This window comes from Hyaena hyaena, unplaced genomic scaffold, assembly GCF_003009895.1.
Source record: "Hyaena hyaena isolate Hyena2069 unplaced genomic scaffold, ASM300989v1 scaffold_17, whole genome shotgun sequence".
Classification (NCBI taxonomy): Eukaryota; Metazoa; Chordata; class Mammalia; order Carnivora; family Hyaenidae; genus Hyaena; species Hyaena hyaena.
Window position 1 is genome coordinate 6,083,295 of NW_024080648.1, and position 23,246 is coordinate 6,106,540.

Below are 23,246 nucleotides of genomic sequence, written 5' to 3' on the forward strand. Positions count from 1 at the left end.
AGATTGCTTTGGGTAGTATAGACATTTTAACAATATTTATTCTTCGAATCCATGAGCATGGAATATCTTTCCATTTGTTTGTTTTGTCTTTAATTTCTTTCATCAAGATTTTATAGTTTTCAAAATACAGGTCTTTCACTTCTTTGGTTAAGTTCATTCCTAGATATTTTATTATTTTGGGTTCAATTGTAAATGGGATTATTTTCTTAATTTCTCTTTCTGCTGCTTCATTATTAGTGTATAGAAATGCAATAGATTTCTTTTTTTCTTTCTTTCTTTTTTTTTTTTTTTTTACAAATAGTTTATTGTCAAGTTGGTTTCCATATAACACCCAGAAAAATATGGAACGCTTCACGAATATGCATGTCATCCTTGCGCAGGGGCCATGCTAATCTTCTCTGTATCGTTCCAATTTTAGTATATGTGTTGCCGAAGCGAGCACAGAAATGCAATAGATTTCTGTATGTTGATGTTGCATTCTGAGACCTTATGTAATTATCAGTTTTGTAGGTTTTGGGTGGAGACTTTAGGGTTTTCTATATACAGTATTTGTCATCTGCAAATAGTGCAAATTTGATTTCTTCCATATCAATTTGGATGCCTTTCCTCTCTCTCTCTCTCTCTCTCCTTTCTTTTTCTGACTGCTGTAATTAGGACTTCTAATACTATGTTGAATAAAATTGATGAGAGTAGACATCCTTGCCTTGTTCCTGATCTTAGGGGAAAAGCTCTCAGATTTTCACCATTGAGTATGATGGTAGCTGGGTTTTTCATAGCTGTCCTTTATTACATTGAGGTATGTTCCCTCTAAACCTACTTTGTTGAGAGTTTTTATAATGAATGGATATTGTACTTTGTCAGATGTTTTTTCTACATCTATTAAAGTGATCATATGGGTTTTATTTATTTATTTATTTATTTATTTATTAATTAATGTTTATTTATTTTTCAGAGAGACAGAGCATGAGCAGGGGAGGGGCAGAGAGAAAGGGAGACACAGAACTCGAAGCAGGCTCCAAGCTCTGTGCTGTCAGAACAGAACACAGACATGGGGCTCGAGTTCATGAACTCACAAACCGTGAGATTATGACCTGAGCCAAAGTGAGACACTCAACTGACTGAGCCATCCAGGTGCTTCGATCATATGGCTTTTAATCCTTTCTCTTGTTGATGTGATGTATCAAATTGTTTGATTTGTAAATATTGAAATCCTTGCATCCCAGGAATAAATACCACTTGATCATGGTGAATGACTTTTTAAAATATATTGTTGGATTTGTTGTGCTAATAGTTCATTGAGGAGCTATGCATCTATATTCATCAGAGATATTGGCCTATACTTTTTTTGTAGTATCTTTATCTGGTTTTGGTATCTGGGTAATGCTGGCCTCATACAATGAATGGAAGCTTTCCTTCCTCTTCAATTTTTTTGGGAATAGTTTGATGAGAATAGCTATTAACTTTTCTTTAAATGCTTAGTAGAACTCACCTATGAATCTGTCTGATCTTGCACTTTTGTTTGTTGAGAGAGTTTTGATTACGGATTCAATTTCATTGCTGGTTGTTGGTCCATTCAAATTTTCTAGTTTGTCCAATTTGTAGGAATATAGTTTTTCATAATAGTTTCTTATTATTGTATTTCTGTGGTGTCAGTTGTTATTTCTCCTCTTTCATTTTTTGATTTTGATTTTGAGTTCTCTCTCTCTCTCTCTCTCTCTCTCTTTCTCTCTCTCATGAGTCTGGCTAAAAGTTTATGAATTTTGTGGATCTTTTCAAAGAATAAGCTTCTGATTTCACTGATTTGTTCAATTGTTTTTTTTAGTTCTAGTTTGTTTATTTCTGCTCTAACCTTTCTTATTTCCTTCCTCCTACTGGTTTTGAGTTTTGTCTCTTCTTTTTCTAGCTCCTGTAGGTGTAGGTGTAGGTTTATTGGAGATTTTTCTTGCTTTTTGATGTAGGCCTGTCTTGCTATAAACTTTCCTTTTTAGAACAGTTTTTGCTACATCCCAAAGGTTTTGAACCATTGTGTTTTCATTTTCACTTGTCTTCATGTTATTTTAAGTTTCTTCTTTGATTTGTTGGTCGACCCATTCATTGTTTAGTAGTATATTATTTAATCTTCATGTATTTGTGTTCATATAGTGTGTGTGTGTGTGTGTGTGTGTGTGTGTGTGTGTGGTTGATTTCTAGTTTCATAGCATCATGGTCAGAGAAGACACATGGTATGACTTCAGTCTTTTTGAATTTGTTGAGACTTGTTTTGTAGCCTAATATGTGATCTATTCTGGAGAATATTCCACGTGGACTTGAAAAGAATATGTATTCTGATTCAGCATAATCTTTTCAAGGTTCATCCATGTTGTAGCACTAATAAGAGTTTATTTCTTTTTATGGCCTTCTCCTTTTTATACACTTCATTTTATGGATATACACATTTTGTTTATCCACTCATCATTTGATGAACATTCAGGGTGTCTCTCCTTTTAGGTGTTATGAATACTATGAATAATGAATAATGGTAGTTTGAACATCTGTATACAAGGTTTTGTGTGGACATGTTTCCACTCTCACTGGATACATACCTAGGAGTGGAATTGCTGAGTTATATGGTAGCACTATGTTTACCTTTTTTGAGGAATTTCCAAACTATTTTTACAATGTGAATGTACCATTTTATAATCCCACCAACAATGTGTGAGGGGTCCAATTCCTCCATATTCTCACCAACACTTGTTATTGTCCATTTTTTAACTTCCTTGATTTGTTTTGATTAATGCTTGCATGATATAGCATATCCATCCTTTTACTTTCAACCTCCCTGTGTTATTATATTTGAAGTATGTTTCTTACAGACATTACAGAGTTTAACATTTTTTTATGCTTTCTGCCAATTTCTTCTAATGGGTGAATTAAGGCCATTTATATTTAATGTCATTATTGATATACTGATATGTTATGGATTAGGTGTTTTATTTTATTTTTTGTTTTTTGTTTTTTCTCTTTAATTTTTCCATTTTATTTTTGTATTTTCCTTTACTTTAACATTTTTCACAATTCCACCTATTTATTATTGTTTTTTTTTTTTTTTAGTATATCTCTTAATTAGCTTTTTAGTGTTTGCTCTAGGTATTATATTACATATATATACCTGGTCACAGTTTTATTGGTAAACATAAATAACAGTTATATTCAGAAACTATTTTCAAAAATAAAAATTGTTTCTTAAAAAATAATAACAGATAATCAGGACAAGTGGTATACTAGATCACATGCTAGAAAAAACATATGAGGTAAGTAGGACCAGCTTGGACAACCTTAGTCCTTTGCCTGTTTTTTCTTAGCTCCAAATCCACCCTTGAATACTCTTCTCTATTATTCTGGGTCTGGACACTGCAATGTACCTCTCATAGTGTACCTTGCTTACTGGCTTCCTGCCTGGCTCTGCAAATAGTGGGCACTTAGGAGGAGACTTGGAGGTTGTAGAAGTAGGGGAAGGGACTTCCTTCTTGTGATAACTTGCTCTTCCAGTCCACACTCCCCAACAAGAGCACCTTGCTTCAGGAACAGCAGTTGGTGTCAGCTTCAATCTAATGGGGTGCTCCTTGAGAACCAACCTCATCAAGTCCCCTCAGAAATATCAATAGCACCTGAGTGATGCTTTCTCTCCATGAGCCACTCCTCCACATTCCTGGGTTCTGGTATCTCCCAACCCCTTCCCTTTAGTTATTTTAATTTTATTTTATTTTATTTTATTTATTTATTTCTAGGAGAGAGAGAGAGAGACAGCATGAGCAGGGGAGGGTCAGAGAGAGAGGGAGACACAGAATCTGAAACAGGCTCCAGGCTCTGAGCTGGCAGTCAGCACAGAGCCCGAAGCGGGGCTCGAACCCACCAACCGCGAGATCATGGCCTAAGCTAAAGTCGGACACTTAACCGACTAAGCCACTCAGGCGCCCCTTTTCTTTTTGTTTTTTGTTTTTTTTTTCCCTTTAGTTATTTTAGCACTAGAAGTGTTAGTTGCTTCCTGCAACCCTCTAGATGACCTCAGTATTCCTTTTAGCTCTTTCAGCCTTCCAACACCGTTAGTAAATTCTCTATATTAAATCCCCGTGGTTGATATACCTCATGTGATTTCTATTTCTTGACTGGACCTGAGTGATAGTAATGGTGACTATTTCTTGACTGGACCTGAGTGATAGTAATGGTGACACAGAGGAAGGGGAAGTGCAGAGAACTAATATATACTGAGCTCCTACTATGTAACAATTGCATAAATAATTAATAAATACCAATCAATAATTTTATATGTCTATTAATAAATAGCTATCACTTACTGAGGACCTATTATATAATTCTGCATGGCTACTTTCTTCTCACTTAAAATTTTTTTTTATGTTTTATTTTTATTTTTGGGTGAGAGAGAGAGAGAGAGTGCAAGTGGGGGAGGGGCAGAGAGAGAGGGAGACACAGAATGCGAAGCAGGCTTCAGGCTCTGAGCTGTCAGCACAGAGCCTGATGCAGAGCTCGAACTTGTGAACCCTAAGATCATGACCGGAGCTGAAGTTGGACACTTAACCTAATGAGCCACCCAGGCACCTCTTTTTTCTCATTTTTAAAGTTTCCAATTAAATTTCATCTCAGGGAAGTTTTCATTGGTCACCTTATCAAATGCAGATCTCATTCCCTGTTATTCTCTGCCTCACCTCCTAAATTTTGTTCATCATAGTACACAGAGCAATGTACATTGATTTTAATTTTTTTTTTTTTAATTTGCCTTCTCCATTAAAATGTGAAAGGAAGGCCCATTTTGGTTTTGTTCACCATAGGATCCCTAAAGCCTAGCATAATGCTTGGCTCGTAGGCACACATAAGTATTTTTAAAATAGGAGTGTGACATTGTGATATAATGAGAAATATGTATGGGTATATATACATACATATATATATTTGATCTTGGTTCCTGGTTCCTGACACAAGAGTTTCAAAAACACTTGGAATTTCCTGAGTGATAGAAGACAAATATCTTTTATTTTTCATAATAAGCCTCTTTTGACCATGCCTGAGTTTATGCTGATGAGGTGACTCTTGGTGGGTCCCTAGATAGCTTTAAGCTGGGGGTGGTTGTCAGAGGGAATAACCATGTGATTGGTTCGGACTAAAAGTCTTCTGGGGAGACTGAGTCAATCATAATGATTTAATCAATCGTGCCTATGTGATGGAACCTCCATAAAACCCCTAAATTACAGGGCTTGGAGAGTCCGAGTTGGTGAGCAATAAGGTACTGGGATGGTGGCCTGCCTAGAGACAGCATGGATGCTCTACACTGCCTCCCAGCCGCATTCCCTTTGAATTTCTTCTATTTGGCTATTTCTGAGTTGTATCCTTTATAAAACTGGTAATAGTAAATAAACCATTTTTCCTCAGTTCTGTGAGCCATTTAGCAAATTATCAAGACCAAGAACAAGGTTGTGGGAACTACCCTCCCACGCACCCCCAACTTTGTAGCTCATCAGTCAATTATGGGAAGCCTGAATTTACAACTGGCCTCTGGAGTTGGGGCAGTCTTGTGAGACTGAGCCCTTAACCTGTGGGGTCTAACTCTGGGTAGTTGGTGTCAGAATTTGAATTAAATTTTAGAAAACCCAGTTGGTGTCTAGAGAGTTGAAGAACTGGTTGATGGGGAGGGGGGAAACCCACACATTTGGTATCAGAAGTATTCTAAGTAAAAACAGATCATAGTGATAGGAATTAATGTATCCATAATGTATTACTGCTTAACAAGCCAACCCAAAGTTTAGTGGCTTAAAACAAAACCATTTATTATTTCTCATGATTTTGTGGTTTGGCTGGGGGGTTCTAGCGCTAGTCTTGCTCGGGCTAACTCAAGAAGCTGCATTTAGGGGCGCTTGACTGTCTCAGGAGACGTATGATTCTTGACCTTGGGTTGTGAGTTTAAGCCCCACGGCCCCATGTTGGGCATAGGGCTTACTTTAAAAATAGATACATAAAGATTTCGTTTAAAAACAAAAAAGAGGAAGCTGCGTTTCGCTGGTGGGTTGGCTAGAGCTGGAAGATCTAAGATAGCCTCACCTGGCAGGGATAGCTGCCTCTTCTCTTTTTCCATGGAGTAAACTTCTTTTCATGGCATTGGGATTCCAACAGGTAAGCCCCAATGTGTAAGTGTTTATCAGGCCTCTGCTTGTGTCGGTATTATGTCTCATTGGCCAAGCAAGTCAGAAGGCCAAGGCCAGAGTCAATGTGGGAGGAGACTACCTAAAGGCATGAATACCACGATTACCAGGGGTGCTGACTCACTGGGAGTCGTCAGTGTGATAATCTGTAATTTTACAGACATTATCGCTAATACTGACATCAGCTTACCACATAGCTGTTATTGTCATGTGGTCTCGTCTGTAAGGTGAGGGGAATGGGGCAGTTCTCCAACCTTCTATTGCATATGACTGTGGGAGCAGACTGCCTGAGTTTGAATCCTGTCTCTGCCATGCACTGGTTGTGTGAACTTGGCAAGGTGTGCATCCTCTCTAACTCAGCTTTAAAGTGAGGATGATAGTATCTACCTGTTGTTTCTTATTTGCAATGGTCCTTGGCACATAGAAGTATGAAATCAATGTTGCTATTATTATTGGTGTTGCTATTGGTGTCTCCTGCTTCCTATAGTATAGTCCTTTCTGACTGTCTCCTCAGCGTATCCCCATCTTGAGCATTTTTATTAGATTTTACTCTTTGTAGTATGTGCTTCAGGTTCCATGGGGGTTGAAGTCAGGACGGGTTTGGTCATATTGCATCTCCAGCAACATGGTGTTACGGACTAAATTGTGTCCCTTAAAAATTGATGTTGAAACCCTAGCCCCCAATGTGACTATTTGGGGCAGGATCTCTCGGGAGGTAATTAATGGTGAGTCATAAGTGAAGTCATGAGGGCGGACCCTGATCTGATGGGATTGGTATCCTTATAAGAAGTGGAGACGCAGTGAGAGACAGAGATCTCTCCCATGGGTACACACAGAGGAAAGGCCACGTGAGCACACAGTGAGAAGGCACCATTTGCAAATTGAAAGGAGAGGTCTAACCAGAAACCAACCCTCACAGCACCTTGATCTTGGAATTCCAGACTCCAGAAATGTGAGAAAATAAATTTCTGTTGTTTAAGCCACCTTGTCTGTGATATTTTGTTATGGCAGCTCTAAGAGACTAATAATACACACAGAGTGCTCAGAAACCTTTGTTGAATAAATAAATGCAGGGATGATAAGTCTCTTGCTCTCAAGAATCATACCAGCTAATAGAGGCCTGTCAACAAGTACTTGCAATGTAATACTTGTAATTATTAAAATATTTACTGATTCAGGGGCGCCTGGCTGGCTCAGTCAGTAAAGCATGTGACTGTTGATCTCAGGGTTGTGAGTTTGAGCCCCCATTGGGTGTAGACATTACTTAAAAAAATAAAATCTTTTTTTTTTAATGTTTTATTTATTTCTAGGAGAGAGAGAGAGAGAGACAGCGTGAGCAGGGGAGGGTCAGAGAGAGAGGGAGTCACAGACTGAAACAGGCTCCAGGCTCTGAGCTGGCAGTCAGCACAGAGCCCCACGCGGGGCTCGAACCCACAAACCGTGAGATCATGACCTAAGCAAAAGTCGGACGCTTAACCGACTAAGCCACCCAGGCACCCCTAAAAAAATAAAATCTTAATATATATATATTTTTTGATTCAACAAGGAGTTTCTGATCCTTTACCATTATCTAGGCACTGCGATGGGTGCTGGGAGTAAAGCAGCGAAGCAAACAGAATCTCTGCTCTCACATTCTAGTGGGGGAGACGTCCAGCAGACGAGCAGATAGCATATCTGGTGTTGATGTGTGCAGGGAGAGGAAGAAAGCAGGGCAAGAGGGATGGAAATGGATTTGAGGTTATTTTTCATGTAGAATGTCTGCAGATGACCCTCTGACACATGATATTTGAGCAGAGACCCGATGTAAATGAGCAAGGAAAGAATTCAGATATCTCAGCCTGAGCCAGCAGCAAGGGCAAAACCTTGAGAGCGGAACAACTTGGTGATTTCGCCCAAAGGAGGCCAACAAGACTAGAGCAGGAAAGGGCCCAGCCAGGGCCCCTAGCTTGCCCGGGTCTCCTCCAAAGCCTGAAAGAAGCCTAGTGGTGTGTTCACATGGTCACACATTTTGTAAAATTTACAAAAATAAGCTACTTCAACTGCACTTGATTACGACTGCTGCCTCCTTCTTCCTCTATATCTCCTCCATCACATTTCTCCCCTGGCTGGATGGTGTTGCACATTTGACACTTGGCTTTTTGGGGATCTAGCTAAGGGAAAATTGAGTTGGGGAGATTTTTAAAAATTATTTATTTTGAGAGAGAGCAAGCATAAGCAGGAGAGGGGCACATAGCCGGGGGGGGGCGGGGGAGATAATCTCCATGGCGTCAATACCGAGCCTGATGCGGGGCTTGATCCCATGAACCGCAAGATCATGGTCTGAGCCCAGATCAAGAGTCAGATATTTACCCGACTGTGCCCCAGGCACCCTGCGTTGGGAAGATTTTTAATCTGTTGTGATTAGTTTTCTCATTGTAAATAAATATTCATGCCCATACATAATTTTGTATGGTATCTCTTTAAAAGCCCTCCAAATTGTATAAGCTTCAGGCCCCACAAAACCTGGTTCCCCTCTGAAAGTAGAAGTCAAAGGAGATGAAGACAGGAGGGACTCTCCTCTGAGTGTGACAAGAAGCCACTGGAGAGTTTTGAGCAGAGAAGTGACATGACTTCTTCATTAAAGGACCGCTCTGTCTGTCCTGTTAAGACCACATCACCATGGCGAGGAGTCACAGTACACCCGGATGCTATGGTACTGTGGATGCAAACCTCTGCATTTGAGTTGAGTCAGCAGGGTTTTTTAGTACAAGCAGCCTCACCCTTGGGTGGGAAGGAAGTTGCCATGGACATGGGCCAGATGCAGAGTGGAGGGAGATAGGTGGATGTGAGCTGGAGAGGTTGGCGGACCAGAGCACAATGGGTAGGTGCCGCCCCCTCATCATCTCTTGTTTCCATAGGCCTTATTGGCTTCTATTGTATCATATTTATTTTTTAAAATTTTATTTATGTAATTTCTACACCCAATGTGGGGCTTGAACTCACAACCCCAACATCAAGAGTAGCATGATTCTTCTGACTGAACCAGCCAGGCGCCCCTTCCTTATTGGTTTTTAATAAACGGGCACCATATTGAAGTGAGGAGGAAGTGACTTCTGCCAGTATTTTCTTACACTCTTACTTGGTCCACACAGACTCTCTGGTTCTAGCTGTCTTCTTAGTTCTTGGTCACAAGAGAGGGATACTGAGGACATCTGGGTGACACCAGTGCAGCATGCTGTAGAGAAATAGCTGTCTCTGCCACCCTAAACTGCAGTTACAGGGCCAACAGGCTTGTACATATGGCCCCTCTTCCTGTATAGACACACTTGTCTGGGGCAAGGAGAACTTAACAGATTTCTGTTTCCCAAAGGCAGGTGATCTTATTCTTGGGGGTCTCCTCTCTGTCCAGCATGTCCCATCATTGTCCCTTGTGTACATGATCTCAGGTCCTCATGTAAATAGATCCTGGGTGGTCTCACATTCTGGCCCTTCAGACGTGCCTGAACATGTCTGAGTTCCCAGTGGTTATTCCCAGTTAGCCTCTCACTCTGGAATCCCCACTATCCATGTTAATATGTGTATACCGTACATAGGGTGTTATGTACATTCACAGAAGTGTTTGTATATATAGATGATGTGTCACATCTCATTGAGCTAAAACTCTAGAAACATGTCTTTGAGTCTGTATGCTAGAACTTCTGTTTATACCCATGTTTGCATGATTGGATTGTAGGAAAGAACATTACTTCTCTACCTTAGCATAAACATAAAGAAGGAGTTCATTTCTGTTATTACAGTCACTCTTATTTTAGATAAACTGGGTGGAGAAGGGAATTTTCCATTGAGGTTCTGGCACTCCACATGGAAGCGCATTGTCTGATAGTGTTTCCTTTGTCTTCCTTCTCTTGCTTGTGTTTTCTACTATATTTCAACACAGTCGTTCGAATATTCAGTGTTCTGAATTCACATTTGTAAAGAGCTTTATGATTTATAAAGTGTTTTGGCACGTAGCAGTTCATTTAAACGCCGCAGTCACATTTTACGGAAGAACTTGTTTCTATGCAATAGATGGAATATTTGAGGGCCAGAGACCTTACACACTTACCTAAAGGCACACAGATAGTGAATGGCAGTACTGGGACTTGAACCCTACCTTTATGTGCTAAGCCCAGTGCTCCAATATGAGACGATTAATGATTCATTGAGTTTTTGTATGAGAATGTTCACTTGGAGGGTTAATGCCTATTTGCCAGAGGGCAAGAGGCTGATGCTAAGGAAGCAGTTTTTACTGATGCTATCAGACAAATATCATTAGCGGTTCAAAACTATCCATTGTCTAACAGGGCTGTGCAATTTTTCAAAACCAAAGTTTCTGCTTTGAATGAAGAAGCATAATGATAAAGGATCAATAGTCAGGGGCGCCTGGGTGGCTCAGTCGGTTAAGCGTCTGACTCCAGCTCAGGTCATGATCTCTCTGTCTGGGAGTTCGAGCCCCGTGTCGGGCTCTATGGTGACAGCTCAGAGCCTGGAGCCTGCTTCACATTCTGTGTCTCCCTCTCTGCCCCTCCCCTGCTCTCTCTCTCTCTCTTAAAAATAATAAATAAACATTAAAAATTTTTTAAAAAGAATCAATAGTTTTTAACTAATTTCTATAAAAAATAGATATTTCTACTGTCTTATCAGTTAACATTCTTTGGGAACAGGTAATAAAGATAAGCCTGAGCCAGCATAAACAGAAAGCAGGAAAAAATAAAACCACAGGTTGTTTCAAGGAACCAAGGGCAGGAATGCAGCCAGGCTAGGACCAGAAACCAATGGGACTCTTTCCCTGTAGCTTTTTCCTTTGCTTCTCTGTGGGCACGTGCCTCACTGTCTGTCTCAAGTCAGACACATTCTTCCTGCCTCTCTGGACCTTGTGGAGGAATATGGGAACATGGCCACCCCAGTGTTTCTGGGGGTTGAGGGACCCAAAGAAGCTGGCAAGCAATTTTCTGGTCCCATTCTCAATTCCTAGGAGGGAGTATCTGAGGGCCTCCTTGGGCCAGGGGTACACCTCTGGTCTAGTCAGTATTAGACCAAGGGGAGGAGGTGGTCATATAATAGTAACATGGCTGCCGGAGACCTACCTTAATACACGAGGCCAAGTACCCAAAGAATGAGGAATTGTGAGTTTCGCATGTGCCCCTAAGAATGTTTACCATAACTGAGTAACAGGAGAATTGTCATAAAATTTGGAATTAACCAGTCAGTAATAGTTCTCTTACAGTTTAATTTTCACAGCTGCTTTTAAAGAGTTCAGAAACTCTTAAGAATAAACTTGGATATCATGTGTTCACTTATATGTTTAAACTTGGGAACCTCTTTAGAGACCACCTAGACGAAGCCCCCTTAAAACCAGTGATGAGGGACACCTGGGTGGCTCAGATGGTTAAGCGTCTGACCCGACTTCAGCTCAGGTCGTGAGTTCGAGCCCTGCGTTGGCCTCTGTGCTGACAGCTCAGAGCCTGAAGCCTGCTTTGGATTCTGTCTCTCTCTCTCTGTCCCTGTCCCACTCACACTCTGTCTCTCTCTCTCAAAAATAAATAAACACTAAAAAAAAATTTTTTTTTAAGTGATGAGACCAAGATTTGGAGGGTTAAGTGACATTACTAAAGTCACACGGCAAGTTGGTTGAAAAGGTGAAATTGGGACACTTCGCTGACTTCCCAACTTGTGCTCTTTTTAACCATACTGAGTTTCTCCACATAATTTAGGGGTATCATGACGGATTTTGGGGGAAAACCTCGTGTATGAGGTAGGACTAACTCAAGAAGTAGAACCGCTAGGAATGACATAGAATAAGGGATTTATGTAGAGCTGTGCCTCAACTGAGAGAGCGGGTGAAACAGTCTCAGTCCAGCTGTTCCTCCTGTGCCTGGGGCCGAGTCATAGGCTGAGGGGCGGGAAGGAAAGATGAGTGCAAAATGGCAGACAGGAGGGGCAGTTGAAACTATATCTGCCTCTCACCGGAATCCCGTCAGCAAGCCTTTGACGACGTCGCCATGGGTGAGCTGCAGGAGAGGCTGGTGCTCTGGCAATGGTGCCGCACTGGGACCTGGCCCAGGCCTAGGATGTGGAAGAGCTCAGGAGGAGAGCCCGGGCTTTAGCCAGTCTGCTTCCCTACCAACAATGGAGCCACTGGATCCACAGAAACCAGCCTGTGCGGTGAGAGGGACTGACTTGCCTGGACCTTCCGAGAGTAGATATGGCCACTGCTCCACTCCCGTCTTCCAGTTCTCCCTTTTGTGGCCAACCCTAGCTAGAAACAAATGGCAAGGGAAGTAGTGGGTATGTAGTGCAGCTCAACCAGGCCGACACTGCAAAGCCACCGCACCACGACACCAGCAGCTCTGTGGTTGGCAACATGGCCGCCTTCCCAGCATGGGACTGCAGCCGCTATCCGTTCCCTGCGTCCAGCCACTTCCTTACACCTCCCTGGTGCCCGCTCACACCAGGGCAGGGGTGACTGGCAAGTTGCAATTGAGGTCGAAGCCCAGTGAACTTTGGGAAATGAGACGCCCAAATCGAGGCTTCCCACAGGCACCCTCATTGCCGGTGGGTGATCACAGAACAGACGCATCTCCTTGCTTGGGCAGTTGGGAAGAGAATCGCCACTTGTTATGAATCCTGACCCCCTCCCCCTCTAACAGAAAGCATGGTGGGACGGCCGTGGGAGCAGAGCCACTTCTACCACTGGTTAGTAAGCTCTGGGAGAAGTGTGTGGTCCCAGCTGCTGGCACAGTCTCTCAGTATTAGCTCCTCCTGTCCTCAACTTTTAGCCTTTTAGCTACAATTCTTTTTTTTTTTTTTTAATGTTTTATTTATTTCTAGGAAAGAGAGAGAGACAGCGTGAGCAGGGGAGGGTCAGAGAGAGAGGGAGTCACAGACTGAAACAGGCTCCAGGCTCTGAGCTGGCAGTCAGCACAGAGCCCGATGCGGGGCTCAAACCCACGAACCTCGAGATCATGACCTAAGCGAAAGTCGGACGCTTAACCGACTAAGCCACCCAGGCGCCCCTAGCTACAATTCTAGTCAGGCAGGAGAAGTCCTACTCTACATTCCATTTCATAGTTTTTTTCCTTGGTGCTTCCCAGATCTTGAAACCCCTACTATTTAGAACACTGATTAGGAGGTGTCCTTTGGAGATATGTGCTTGTCATCTGGGACAAGATAGATGGGGAAATAGATGAGTTTACTGTAAAACCCAGTTCTGCCCCCATTTTCTGTCACCTCCAAAGCGGTGGGCAAACATCAGAAGCCTGGATGCCCAAGGTAAGTACACGTGGAAGGAGGTAATGAAGCGAATGAAGAGCTTGAGGCTCTCACCAAAATGACTAGAATCATCTGGGCATCTTGGTTACCAGAAGGCAGAAACAGGACCAGGCATAGGTAGGGGGAACAGCTATCATTGAGTTCCTTGTGTGGCTCAATGTGTGATGGTTCCTTTTATGTGTCAGCCTGACTGGGCTAAGTGTGCACAGAGAGCCGGTAAAATTTTTCTGGGTGTGACTGTGAGGATGCTTTCCTATTAGCCCATGGGGATGAAAAGAACGAGGCTGAGGCTGAGCTAAGCAGAAAGTGAGCATAGCGTCTTATTTTTATTTATTTGGTTTTTAATTTTAATTTTTATTTTTTTGAGAGAGAGAGAGAGCATGCGAGTGGAAGAGGGGCAGAGGGAGAGAATCTTAAGCAGGCTCCTCAGTCAGCACAGAGCCCAACACAGGGCTGGATCCCACAACTCTGAGATCAGGACTTGAGCCAAAATCAGGAGTCTGACACTCAACCAACTGAGCCCCCAGATGCCCCCCAGCATAGTATCTTAGAAGAGAATCTTGTACTACGTGCCGGGACAGGAGTCCAATAAAAAAGCCAGCGAGTCCTCACTGTGCATTTAGTGGGGAAATGAACTGAATTAAAAACATCTACTCCTTTCTGTTGATGAGATTTTGGAGGAAGAGAAATAAAGTTTTCTAATTAGGTGTTTATAGGAGCAACTCATGATCTCCCATGGCAAGGAATGCTCTAGCTAAATGCAGTGGAGCTTTTATGTCTGTGGTAAGGGGATGTCCACACTCTTTTGGACAGGAATCACAAGACGGACAGCAAGTTAGTCTGACACCTCAACTTATTGCAAATTGAAAACAAATGCTCAAAACCAAGAAGGCTCTCGAAGAGGAAACAGCATAGAGAGACCAAGAAGAAATTTACTTCTATTTTTTAGCAAGAAAAGACTTGATTATACTTTTGAGTGATAAGAACTAAATCATTGCAGAATATTTGTAAAATAAGGAAAAAAATGTTCACCATCCCATATCATTACTTCTGAGCCTTATTTTCTGAAGACTTCATTTTAACTCCCCTTTGATCTTGTCGTTACTCTGCTTAGAATCCTTGAATGGCTTCCCATGGCCTGTAAATAAAGTCCAAATCCCTTAGCCTGGCATGTAAATCCCTTCAAAGTGTGATGCCAACATGACCTATTAATCTAACCTTCCACAGTTCTGCTGAGGAACTCTCTGCTGTGGTCAAACAGTTTTACTCACCGTCTCTGGAATCTACCTTGCTCTTCCCTCTACTTTCCTGGAACATTCTCCCCACTTCCCTTCTCCTGTCTAACTTGTAACTACTGTCTTATAAGGTCCAGCTGAAATCTCATGTCTGCTGGTCTCTCCCTGGCCAGCTTCGCTCAGTGGTCATCCTTCTTTGGAAAGGCTTCAGTAAGTGTTGTCCTTAAAACTTATCAGAGGGCAGCTGCTTTATGTCTTTCATTATTCTCTTCGGCATTTAAGTCAATCTTTATGGGTAAAATTTTTTGTGTGTTTACGTATTGTCTCCATTAGATTACAAGCTCTTTGAAGGTAGAAGCTGGATATTATAGCTTAAAAATTACAAACGCTCGGGGTGCCTGGGTGGCTCAGTCAGTTGAGCGTCCAACTCTTGATTTTGGCTCAGATCATGATCCTAGGGTTGTGGGATGAAGCCCTGCATCAGGCTCCATATGGAGCTTGCTTAAGATTCTCTCTCCCTCTGCTCCCCCCTCCCACTTGTACACACTGTCTCTAAAAATAAAATTAAAAAGTCTCTAAAAAATTACAGGGGCTCCTGGATAGCTTAGTCAGGTGAGTGTCCGACTTCAGGTCAGGTCATGATCTCGCAGTTTGCAGTTGGGGAATTCAAGCCCCATATCGGGCTCACTGCTGTCAGCACAGAGCCTGCCTCGGATCCTCTGTCCCTCACTCTCTCTCTGCTCCTCACCTGCTCATGCACTTGCTTTCTCAAAAAAAAAAAAATGAAACATTAAAAAAAAATTTTTTAATTACAAATGCTCAATGAAGCATTGCATGAAGGTACAAGTTGGTAACTCCATAATAAATAAGAACAAAGATGCTCATTCCACAGTCAAACAAGTAGCAAACAGCTGCTAGTTTACTATGAGGTTTGAGGTTCTATGGGAAGTATTGCCTTTCAGAGAGGAGACTCCCCCAACTCACCCCACTGTGTGTTCCTCCCCAGCTCTGCTTTATGCAAAGGGAGGGGAAATTGATGATTCAACATGAGGCATTTTAGCAGCTGTCATTTACACCTTAAGGGTCAGCAGCGTCATGGCGCTCCCCTCACACTTTCCATGGCGCTCCCCTCACAGTTTCCGCTCTCCTGTGGTGAGCACACTGCAGCAGCTTCTTCCAGGCAGCGCAAGGCCCTTTCTGCCTCCTGCCTGCTGAGATAATACGCAGAAGAAAGGGTCAAGTTCAGTTTCCCTGAGTGGTCAAGCCTGGCCAAGTCTCTCTGTCCTGTTCCTCTCTCCCTGCAATGGGGCGGGTCTGTTAGCTTGAGGCTGCTGTGTGGAGGCCATCTTAGAGGCAAGCGGGCAGAGGAGAGACAGTCGCACTGTGTCTTCCTGGCCGCAGCCACGTTCTCCAGCCCACGTCCACCAATGCGAGCCACATTCGGGAGTATGGAGGACTTGGCCGACGATTACCAAGTCCTGCTTTGTTTCCCATTTGACTTTTCTTCCCAGCATTGGACCCCTTGGAGGTGTGAGCCACCGGCTTGAGGAAGTCCTATGCCACTGGCCATAATGCAATCAAGCACTGGCAAAATCCCACTTCTAACTTCTAATATAGCTTCTGTTTCAGTCATAGAGTCTTTATAAAGTCTTTGAATAATCTTAAATCTATTCATAAATGAAATAACCTCTAAATTGTTAAAAAGCAATTTAAATTTTTCAAGTAAGAATAGTATGTAATTACATAGAAAATATCCTAGAATATCCTTATTTCAGATCTGTGATTCATCCCTGCCCTCACCCCCATAACAAAAGCCACCCTAGAAATAAAGGTAAACTGGGTCAACGTTAGTCTGGTGCACAATACGATACTGGAGACACAGAAAATTTTGCATTATGTTTGGGGACGCGGGAGCTTGCCAGGCTTGGCCAGCTTTGAAGTAAGAGCACAAGGCTGCTCCCGTGGGCTTTGCTTTCAGCCACATGCTGTTTCTGTTATTGTGACATTCTCACCTTACGCCTATGGGATTTCTGTATTGTCATTGGCAAAGCTTTATTCTAATTTTGAAAAATTGTCTACAGTTTTCTAAAGCCTCCTAGACTCTGCTGAGGGGCAGGCAGACACCACTTTAAGGCCGTTGGAACGGAAGGAGAGAGCAGTCACAGGAGGCTTACAGAGCAGCTTGAGCTGCTGGTGCCGATCATGAACTTGCTCAGTCCAACAGCATTGGAAGGAACCCTGCACAGTGGAAGTTGCAGAACAGACCAGAGCCGAAGGGGTCAAAAGGGCCACGAAGTGCAGAATGACAAGGGAAGCCACAGGGCTTCATGTGCAGGGAGATGGAAGCTATATGCTGTGCGAATGAGCTGGCAACAGCCGTCTGAAGAGAGGGACCAAATACTCCAAAGTCTTAAAGATGAGCAGAGGGACTGTGAGATCTAGAAGGTGCCAAAAGAAGGAAGTGGAAAGTCCCCCCTCTCTGCTGCTCTGTCTCGCAAGCAAACACATCCTGGACGTTGCTCACAGGATGATGTAATGATTGTTGTACTTTTTAACTTCAACACAAGTTGAGTTACACATTCCGGAATAGAATGTTGGCCTCAGTTGGGAAGAATAAACATTACCACAGGCGGTCTCCAAGTGGAAGGGAAGTGTTGATTGTAGGGCTGAGGAGGAGGGGATGGAAAGTCTGTGAGGGCGTTATGGTTGGATGGTTCCTGGTTGGTGGACCAGTGGTCCAGTGATGTTATCAAGCAGCCAATTTCATTCTCTCTCTGCTCTGCCTTCTTCACTTGCAGCCTCATCCCAAGCTGACCTCCCACACACAGACAAAACTTGCTACAGTAGTCGCAATCTTCACTTCTGTTTGCACCGCCATCTAGAACAGCCTTGTCAGGTAGAAATATAACGCAAGCCATGGTGTGTGATTTAAAGGATTCTGGTAGTCCTGTTTTTAAAAAAGCAAGAAGGAAAGAGTGAAATTAATTCCAATAATATATTATATTTAACCTAATAGTTACAAAATCTTATCTCAACATGGAATCATTTGAACATTATTGATAACAGGGGCGTCTGGGTGACTCAGTCGGTGTGGCGGCGGGCTCTTGGTTTCGGCTCAGGTCATGATCTCATAGTTCGTGGGTTCAGGCTTTGCGCTGTCAGCAGGGAGCCTGCTTGGAATTCTCTCTCTCTCCCTCTTTCTCTGCCGCTCCCCTGCTGGCACACGTGTGCGTGCACACACACTCTCTCGCTTTCAACGTAAATACATAAACTTAAAAAAATTATTGATAGCATATCTTACATATGTTTTCTTTTATGCTAAGTCTTCAACACTCAGTATGTATTCTACACTTAGAGAACGTCTCAGTCACACTGCTTGCATTTCAAGTGCTCAATTTCCTAAATAGCCACTGACTACTGTACTGGGCAGGCCGGGTCTAGAAGAAGAGAGAGAGTCCTCCTGTCCCAGTGTTCTTAGCTGGAGTTGACATTCAGTCTGATTGGACTAGGTTAGGCTATTCACCTGTGGCTGTACCCATGACTGTATGCCAGGATTAGGCGAAATGCCTGTTGCTAAACAGAAGTTTGCTAATGTTGATCTTGAGATGACATTATCGTGCTGCACCCTGTGTAATCACCAAGATCCTGATAAGTGGAAGAGGGAGGCAGAAGAGAGAACCAGAGAGATGGCAGCATGAGCAGGACTCGGCTCTGTGCTGGTGACTTGGGGAAGAGGGGGTGGCCACAAGCCAATGGATGTAGGCTGTTCTAGAAGGTGCCAAAGACAAGAAGCAGATGGCCCCCTAGAGCTTCTAGAAGAAACACACTCCTACCAACACCTTGACTTTAGCCAAGTGGACTTCTGGTTAAGAAAATAAGGGGCGCCCTGGTGGCTCAGTCGGTTGAGCATCCGACTTCGGCTCAGGTCATGATCTCACTGCTCGTGGGTTCGAGCCCCATGTCGGGCTCTGTGCTGACAGCTAGCTCAGCGCCTGGAGCCTGTTTCCGATTCTGCGTCTCCCTCTCTCTCTGACCCTCCCCTGCTCATGCTGTCTCTCTCTCTCAGAAATAAATAAAACATTAAAAAACATTTTTAAATATGTATTGGTTAAGCTACTAAGAAAACTACATCAATGATGTATCCCTGAAGTACTTGGAAAGAATGGAAACCCAATTTTTTAAATGAACATTTTGAAACACAAAGGAGTTTTTAGTTTCAAAAACTTGGTTTTTAAGTGTCAAAATAAAACAAAGATTCTAAAACTCATGCCATAAACAATTGACTGAGAAAGAGAGCAGATGAAGAGCTGGACTGTATTGCTCCCTGGAAGGCCAGACAAGGAATCCTAGGCTGGAGGAAGAGAGTTAAAGAGGCCACAAGAGAATAAGATGCTGCTCACCTCTTAATCTGGTCTTTGCACCTCGTTGCCTCTTTCATGCTCATGAACGAAAGAATTCCATATACATTATGGGACTCCAAGAGTGGACAGGTTTTATGCCCCACTTACTACTGGAACCCTGTGAACCAAAGAGTAGGCTTAGGCAGAAACAGCCTAAGGTAACCTTTCAATTTTTGTCCAGCACTAATAGCCTGTGGTCATGACAATGAGGGTATAGAGTGTGTGGGCAAGGGACCAGAGACCATCGTAAGATATGGACGTCAAGGATGCATGCCTGGAAGACAGATGTGATAACAAGACCACATGGGAAACAGCACATCTCAGGAGCGAGCTGGGTGAGCCCATGATGGAGGACCAGCTGTCACCACCACATCAAGCCCTGGAACTCGAATCGTCTCTATAGAGGTAGAGAGTGAAGGAAAATATAAAATGACCAAGTTCATTTTATTATTATTTTTTTAATGTTTTATTTATTTTTGAGAGACACACACACACAGCATGAGCAGGGAGGGTCACAAAGAGAGGGAGACACAGAACCCAAAGACAGGCTCCAGGCTCTGAGCACAGAGCCCGACGCGGGGCTCGAACCCACAAACCATGAGATCATGACCTGAGCCAAGGTCGGTCGCTTAACTGACTCAGCCACCCAGGCGCCCCAAAATGGCCAAGTTGAATCCTGAAATGACTGAAAATATCTACACTTGAGTATTCTGTCTCTTGATATCACAGAGAATGGAGATTCAAGACAGACACAAAATTCACCCCTAATAAATTGCCTCTTGTTGCACATGTCAATTTTGTTACCATATTTATAATATAAAGATACTGGAAATAAATATTTTTAGGTGCATAAATGATTGGGATTGTTCTGTGCTGTTGTTGAATTGACTCCACTGCTAGTATAAAAAGATACTCTTTCTCTGTCAAGAGTCTTTGCTCTGAAATCTACTTTGTGTGATATTAATACAGACACTCCCCCTTTCTTTTGGTAAATGTTAGCATGATATACCACTTAATATCCTTTCACTGCAAACACCTTTCTAGTTTGAAAGAATTTCAAACTTGGAAGAAGTTGCAAGAATAGAAGAGGGACACCTGGGTGGCTCAGTGAGTTAAGCATCTGATTTCCGCGCTCCGGTCATCGGGTCATCGTGATTTCAAGCCCCACCTGACGTTCTCTGCTGTTAGCGAGAGCCTGCTTCAGATCCTCTGTCTCCCTCGCTCCCTGCTCCTCCCCCCTCCCCAAAAATAAACAAACATCAAAAAACAATAGAGCAGATCTTTAAAAAAAATAACAAAAAGAACTCCCCAACAGCTTTCTCCAGCTTCATTCGGTGTCCGCGCGTGAATGCGATGCCGCAGAAATCTAAAGAACCGCTGGCAGGTTCTAGAGCGCCCTCTCTAGACAACTCTGGCCTCTACAGGCCTCCACCCTGCAATCTAGCTACCTTTGCCTCCCCAAATTCTCAGTTCTGCCTCCTCAGCTGAGGTTGTGTTTAGATCCCTTCCCCCTATGGTTTGGCCTGAAAACTCTCTCCAGGTAATAAGGAGGGTGACTTGAGGGCTCATCTCATTGGTTTTGCCTTCTCTCGGGGATCACTGTCAAGACACTGTCTGTTGTCCAGTGCCCGAAAACTGGTTTGTTTTTCTTCCATATATTTTCTCCCATGTTTTTAATTGGTTAAGGTAGGATGGGAACTCTGAACTCTGGTTCCCTCATAGCAATAAGGGAAAATCTAATGTTTTTACAATTATTTTATTTAATACTTTAATTATCTTATTTCATTTGTTTTTAATGTTTATTTTTTGAGAGGGGGAGGCGCAGAGAGAGAGGGAGATACAGAATCTGAAGCAGGCTCCAGACTCTGAGCTGTCAGCAAAGAGCCCGACGCAGGGCTAGAACCCACGAACCATGAGATCATGACCTGAGCTGAAGTCGGACACTTAACCGACCGAGCCACCCAGGCGCCCTAAGAAACCCTAGCTTTTAAACACAAAATCTCCCTCCCCCTATGACCCCAGACCCTGGCAACATCTTTTCTACTTGCTGTCTCTCTGATTTGCCTTTTTTTTTTTTTTTTAAATTTCAGAGAGAGAGAGAGACAGTGTGAGCAGGGGAAGGTCAGGGAGAGAGGGAGATACAGAATCTGAAGCAGGATCCAGGCTCTGAGCTAGCTGTCAGCACAGAGCCCGATGTGGGGCTCAAACCCACAAACCGTGAGATCATGACCTGAGCTGAAGTCAGACGCTTAACCGACTGAGCCACCCAGGCGCCCCCTGAATTTGCCTTTTTTAGGCACCTCGTAGAAGTGGAATCATACAAGATTTATCCTCTTCTGAATGGCTTACTTCACTTAGCATAATGTTTTCAAGGTCCAACCGTGTTGTAGCATAGGTCAGAATTGTATTCCTTTTTAAGGCTGAGTACTAGTCTATATTGTGTGGATACACCACATTTTGTTTCCCTATAAAATGTGTAATGGAAACTTGGGTTGCTTCTATCTTTTGGCTAATGTGAATCATGCTAGTTTACAGGTGTCTGAGCTCTTGTTTTCAACTATTTTGTGTACAAGCCTAGCAATAGAATGGATGGATCATATGGTAATTCTGTTTGGAGGAACCACCAGGCTGTTTTCCACAGTGGATGCACCATTTTACATTCCAACTAGCAATAAACCAAGGCTCTAATTTCTCCACACACATCTTTATCAACACTTACATTCCTTTTTTTTTTTTTTTTTTTGGATAATAGCCATCCTAGTTGGTTTAAAATAGTGTCTTGTGGTTTTGATTTGCATTTCCCTAATGACTTAATGATGGTTAGGATCTTTTCATGTGCTAATTGACTCTATCTTCTTTGGAGAAGTACCTATTCAAACCTTTTGCTTACTTTTTTTAAGGTTTTACTTTTTTTTTTTAATGTTTTATTTATTTCTAGGAGAGAGAGAGAGAGACAGCGTGAGCAGGGAGGGTCAGACAGAGAGGGAGTCACAGACTCTGAAACAGGCTCCAGGCTCTGAGCTGGCAGTCAGCACAGAGCCCGACGGGGCTCGAACCCACGAACCGCGAGATCATGACCTAAGCGAAAGTCGGACGCTTAACCGACTAAGCCACCCAGGCGCCCCAGTGTTTTACTTTTTTAACTAATCTCTACCCCCCACATGGGGCATGAACTCACAACCCTGAGCTGGAGTCGCATGCCCCACCAACTGAGACAGCCAGGTGCCTCAACCTTTGTCTATTTTTGAATTTTTTTAAAATTGTTTTTGAGCTGTAGTTCTTTGGTTAATGCCTTATTAAATATATTATTTGCAAATGCTTTCTCCCATTCTGTTGATTGTCTTTTCACTCTGTTTATAGTGTTCTTTGATACACAAAAGTTTTTAATTTTACTTAGCTCCAATTTATCTATTTTTTCTTTTGTTCCCTGTGCTTTTGCCAAATTTAATGTCATGAAGATTTCCCCCTATGTTTTCTTCTAAGAGTTTTATAATTTTAACTCCTGTTTTTAAGTTGTGATCCACTTTGAGTTAATTTTTATATGTGGTATAAGGTAGGGTCCAACTTCATTCTTTTGCATGTGGATAGCCAGTTTCCCAGCACTATTTGCTGAAAAGACTGTCCTTTCCTATTTAATGGTCTTGGGGAAAATCAATTAACTGTAGATATGAAGGCTTATTCCTGGACTCTCTGCTCTATTCCATTGGTCTATATGTCTGTCATATGCCAGTGTCATACAGTTTTTGTTACTGTTGCTTTGCAATAAGTTTTAAAATCAGGAAGCGTGAGTCTTCCGACTTTGTTCTTTTTAAAGGTTGTTCCAGGGGCACCTGGGTGGCTCAATTGGTTGGGCATCCAACTTTGGCTCAGGTCATGCTACCACGTCTTGTGGGTTCAAGCCCCATGTCGAGCTCTGCACTGGTAGTGCAGAACCTGCTTGGGATTTTCTCTCTCCCTGCCCCTCCCCCCTCAAAATAAATAAATAAACTTAAAAATTAAATAAAAAGTAAAAATAAAGATTATTCTAGCTACTCAGGGTCCCTTGAGATTCTATGTGAATATTGGGATGGATTTTCCTATTTCTACAAAAAATATAGGGATTTCGATAGGGATTGCATTGTATGTACAGA

The 23,246-nt window shown here is 42.7% G+C and overlaps 1 long non-coding RNA gene and 1 other non-coding gene across 2 annotated transcripts; both read right to left on the minus strand.

Annotated features, from left to right (window-relative positions):
- Positions 1-335: 335 nt before the first annotated feature.
- On the minus strand, positions 336-442 carry LOC120223202. Its single transcript, XR_005526230.1, has one exon. It is a non-coding gene; the product is annotated as a U6 spliceosomal RNA (small nuclear RNA).
- A 15,064-nt stretch (positions 443-15,506) lies between these two features.
- On the minus strand, positions 15,507-19,600 carry LOC120222653. The gene is made up of 2 exons (XR_005526098.1): positions 19,117-19,600; positions 15,507-17,663 (listed from the first exon to the last, which is right to left on the minus strand). It is a non-coding gene; the product is annotated as an uncharacterized LOC120222653 (long non-coding RNA).
- Between the last annotated feature and the right edge of the window lie 3,646 nt (positions 19,601-23,246).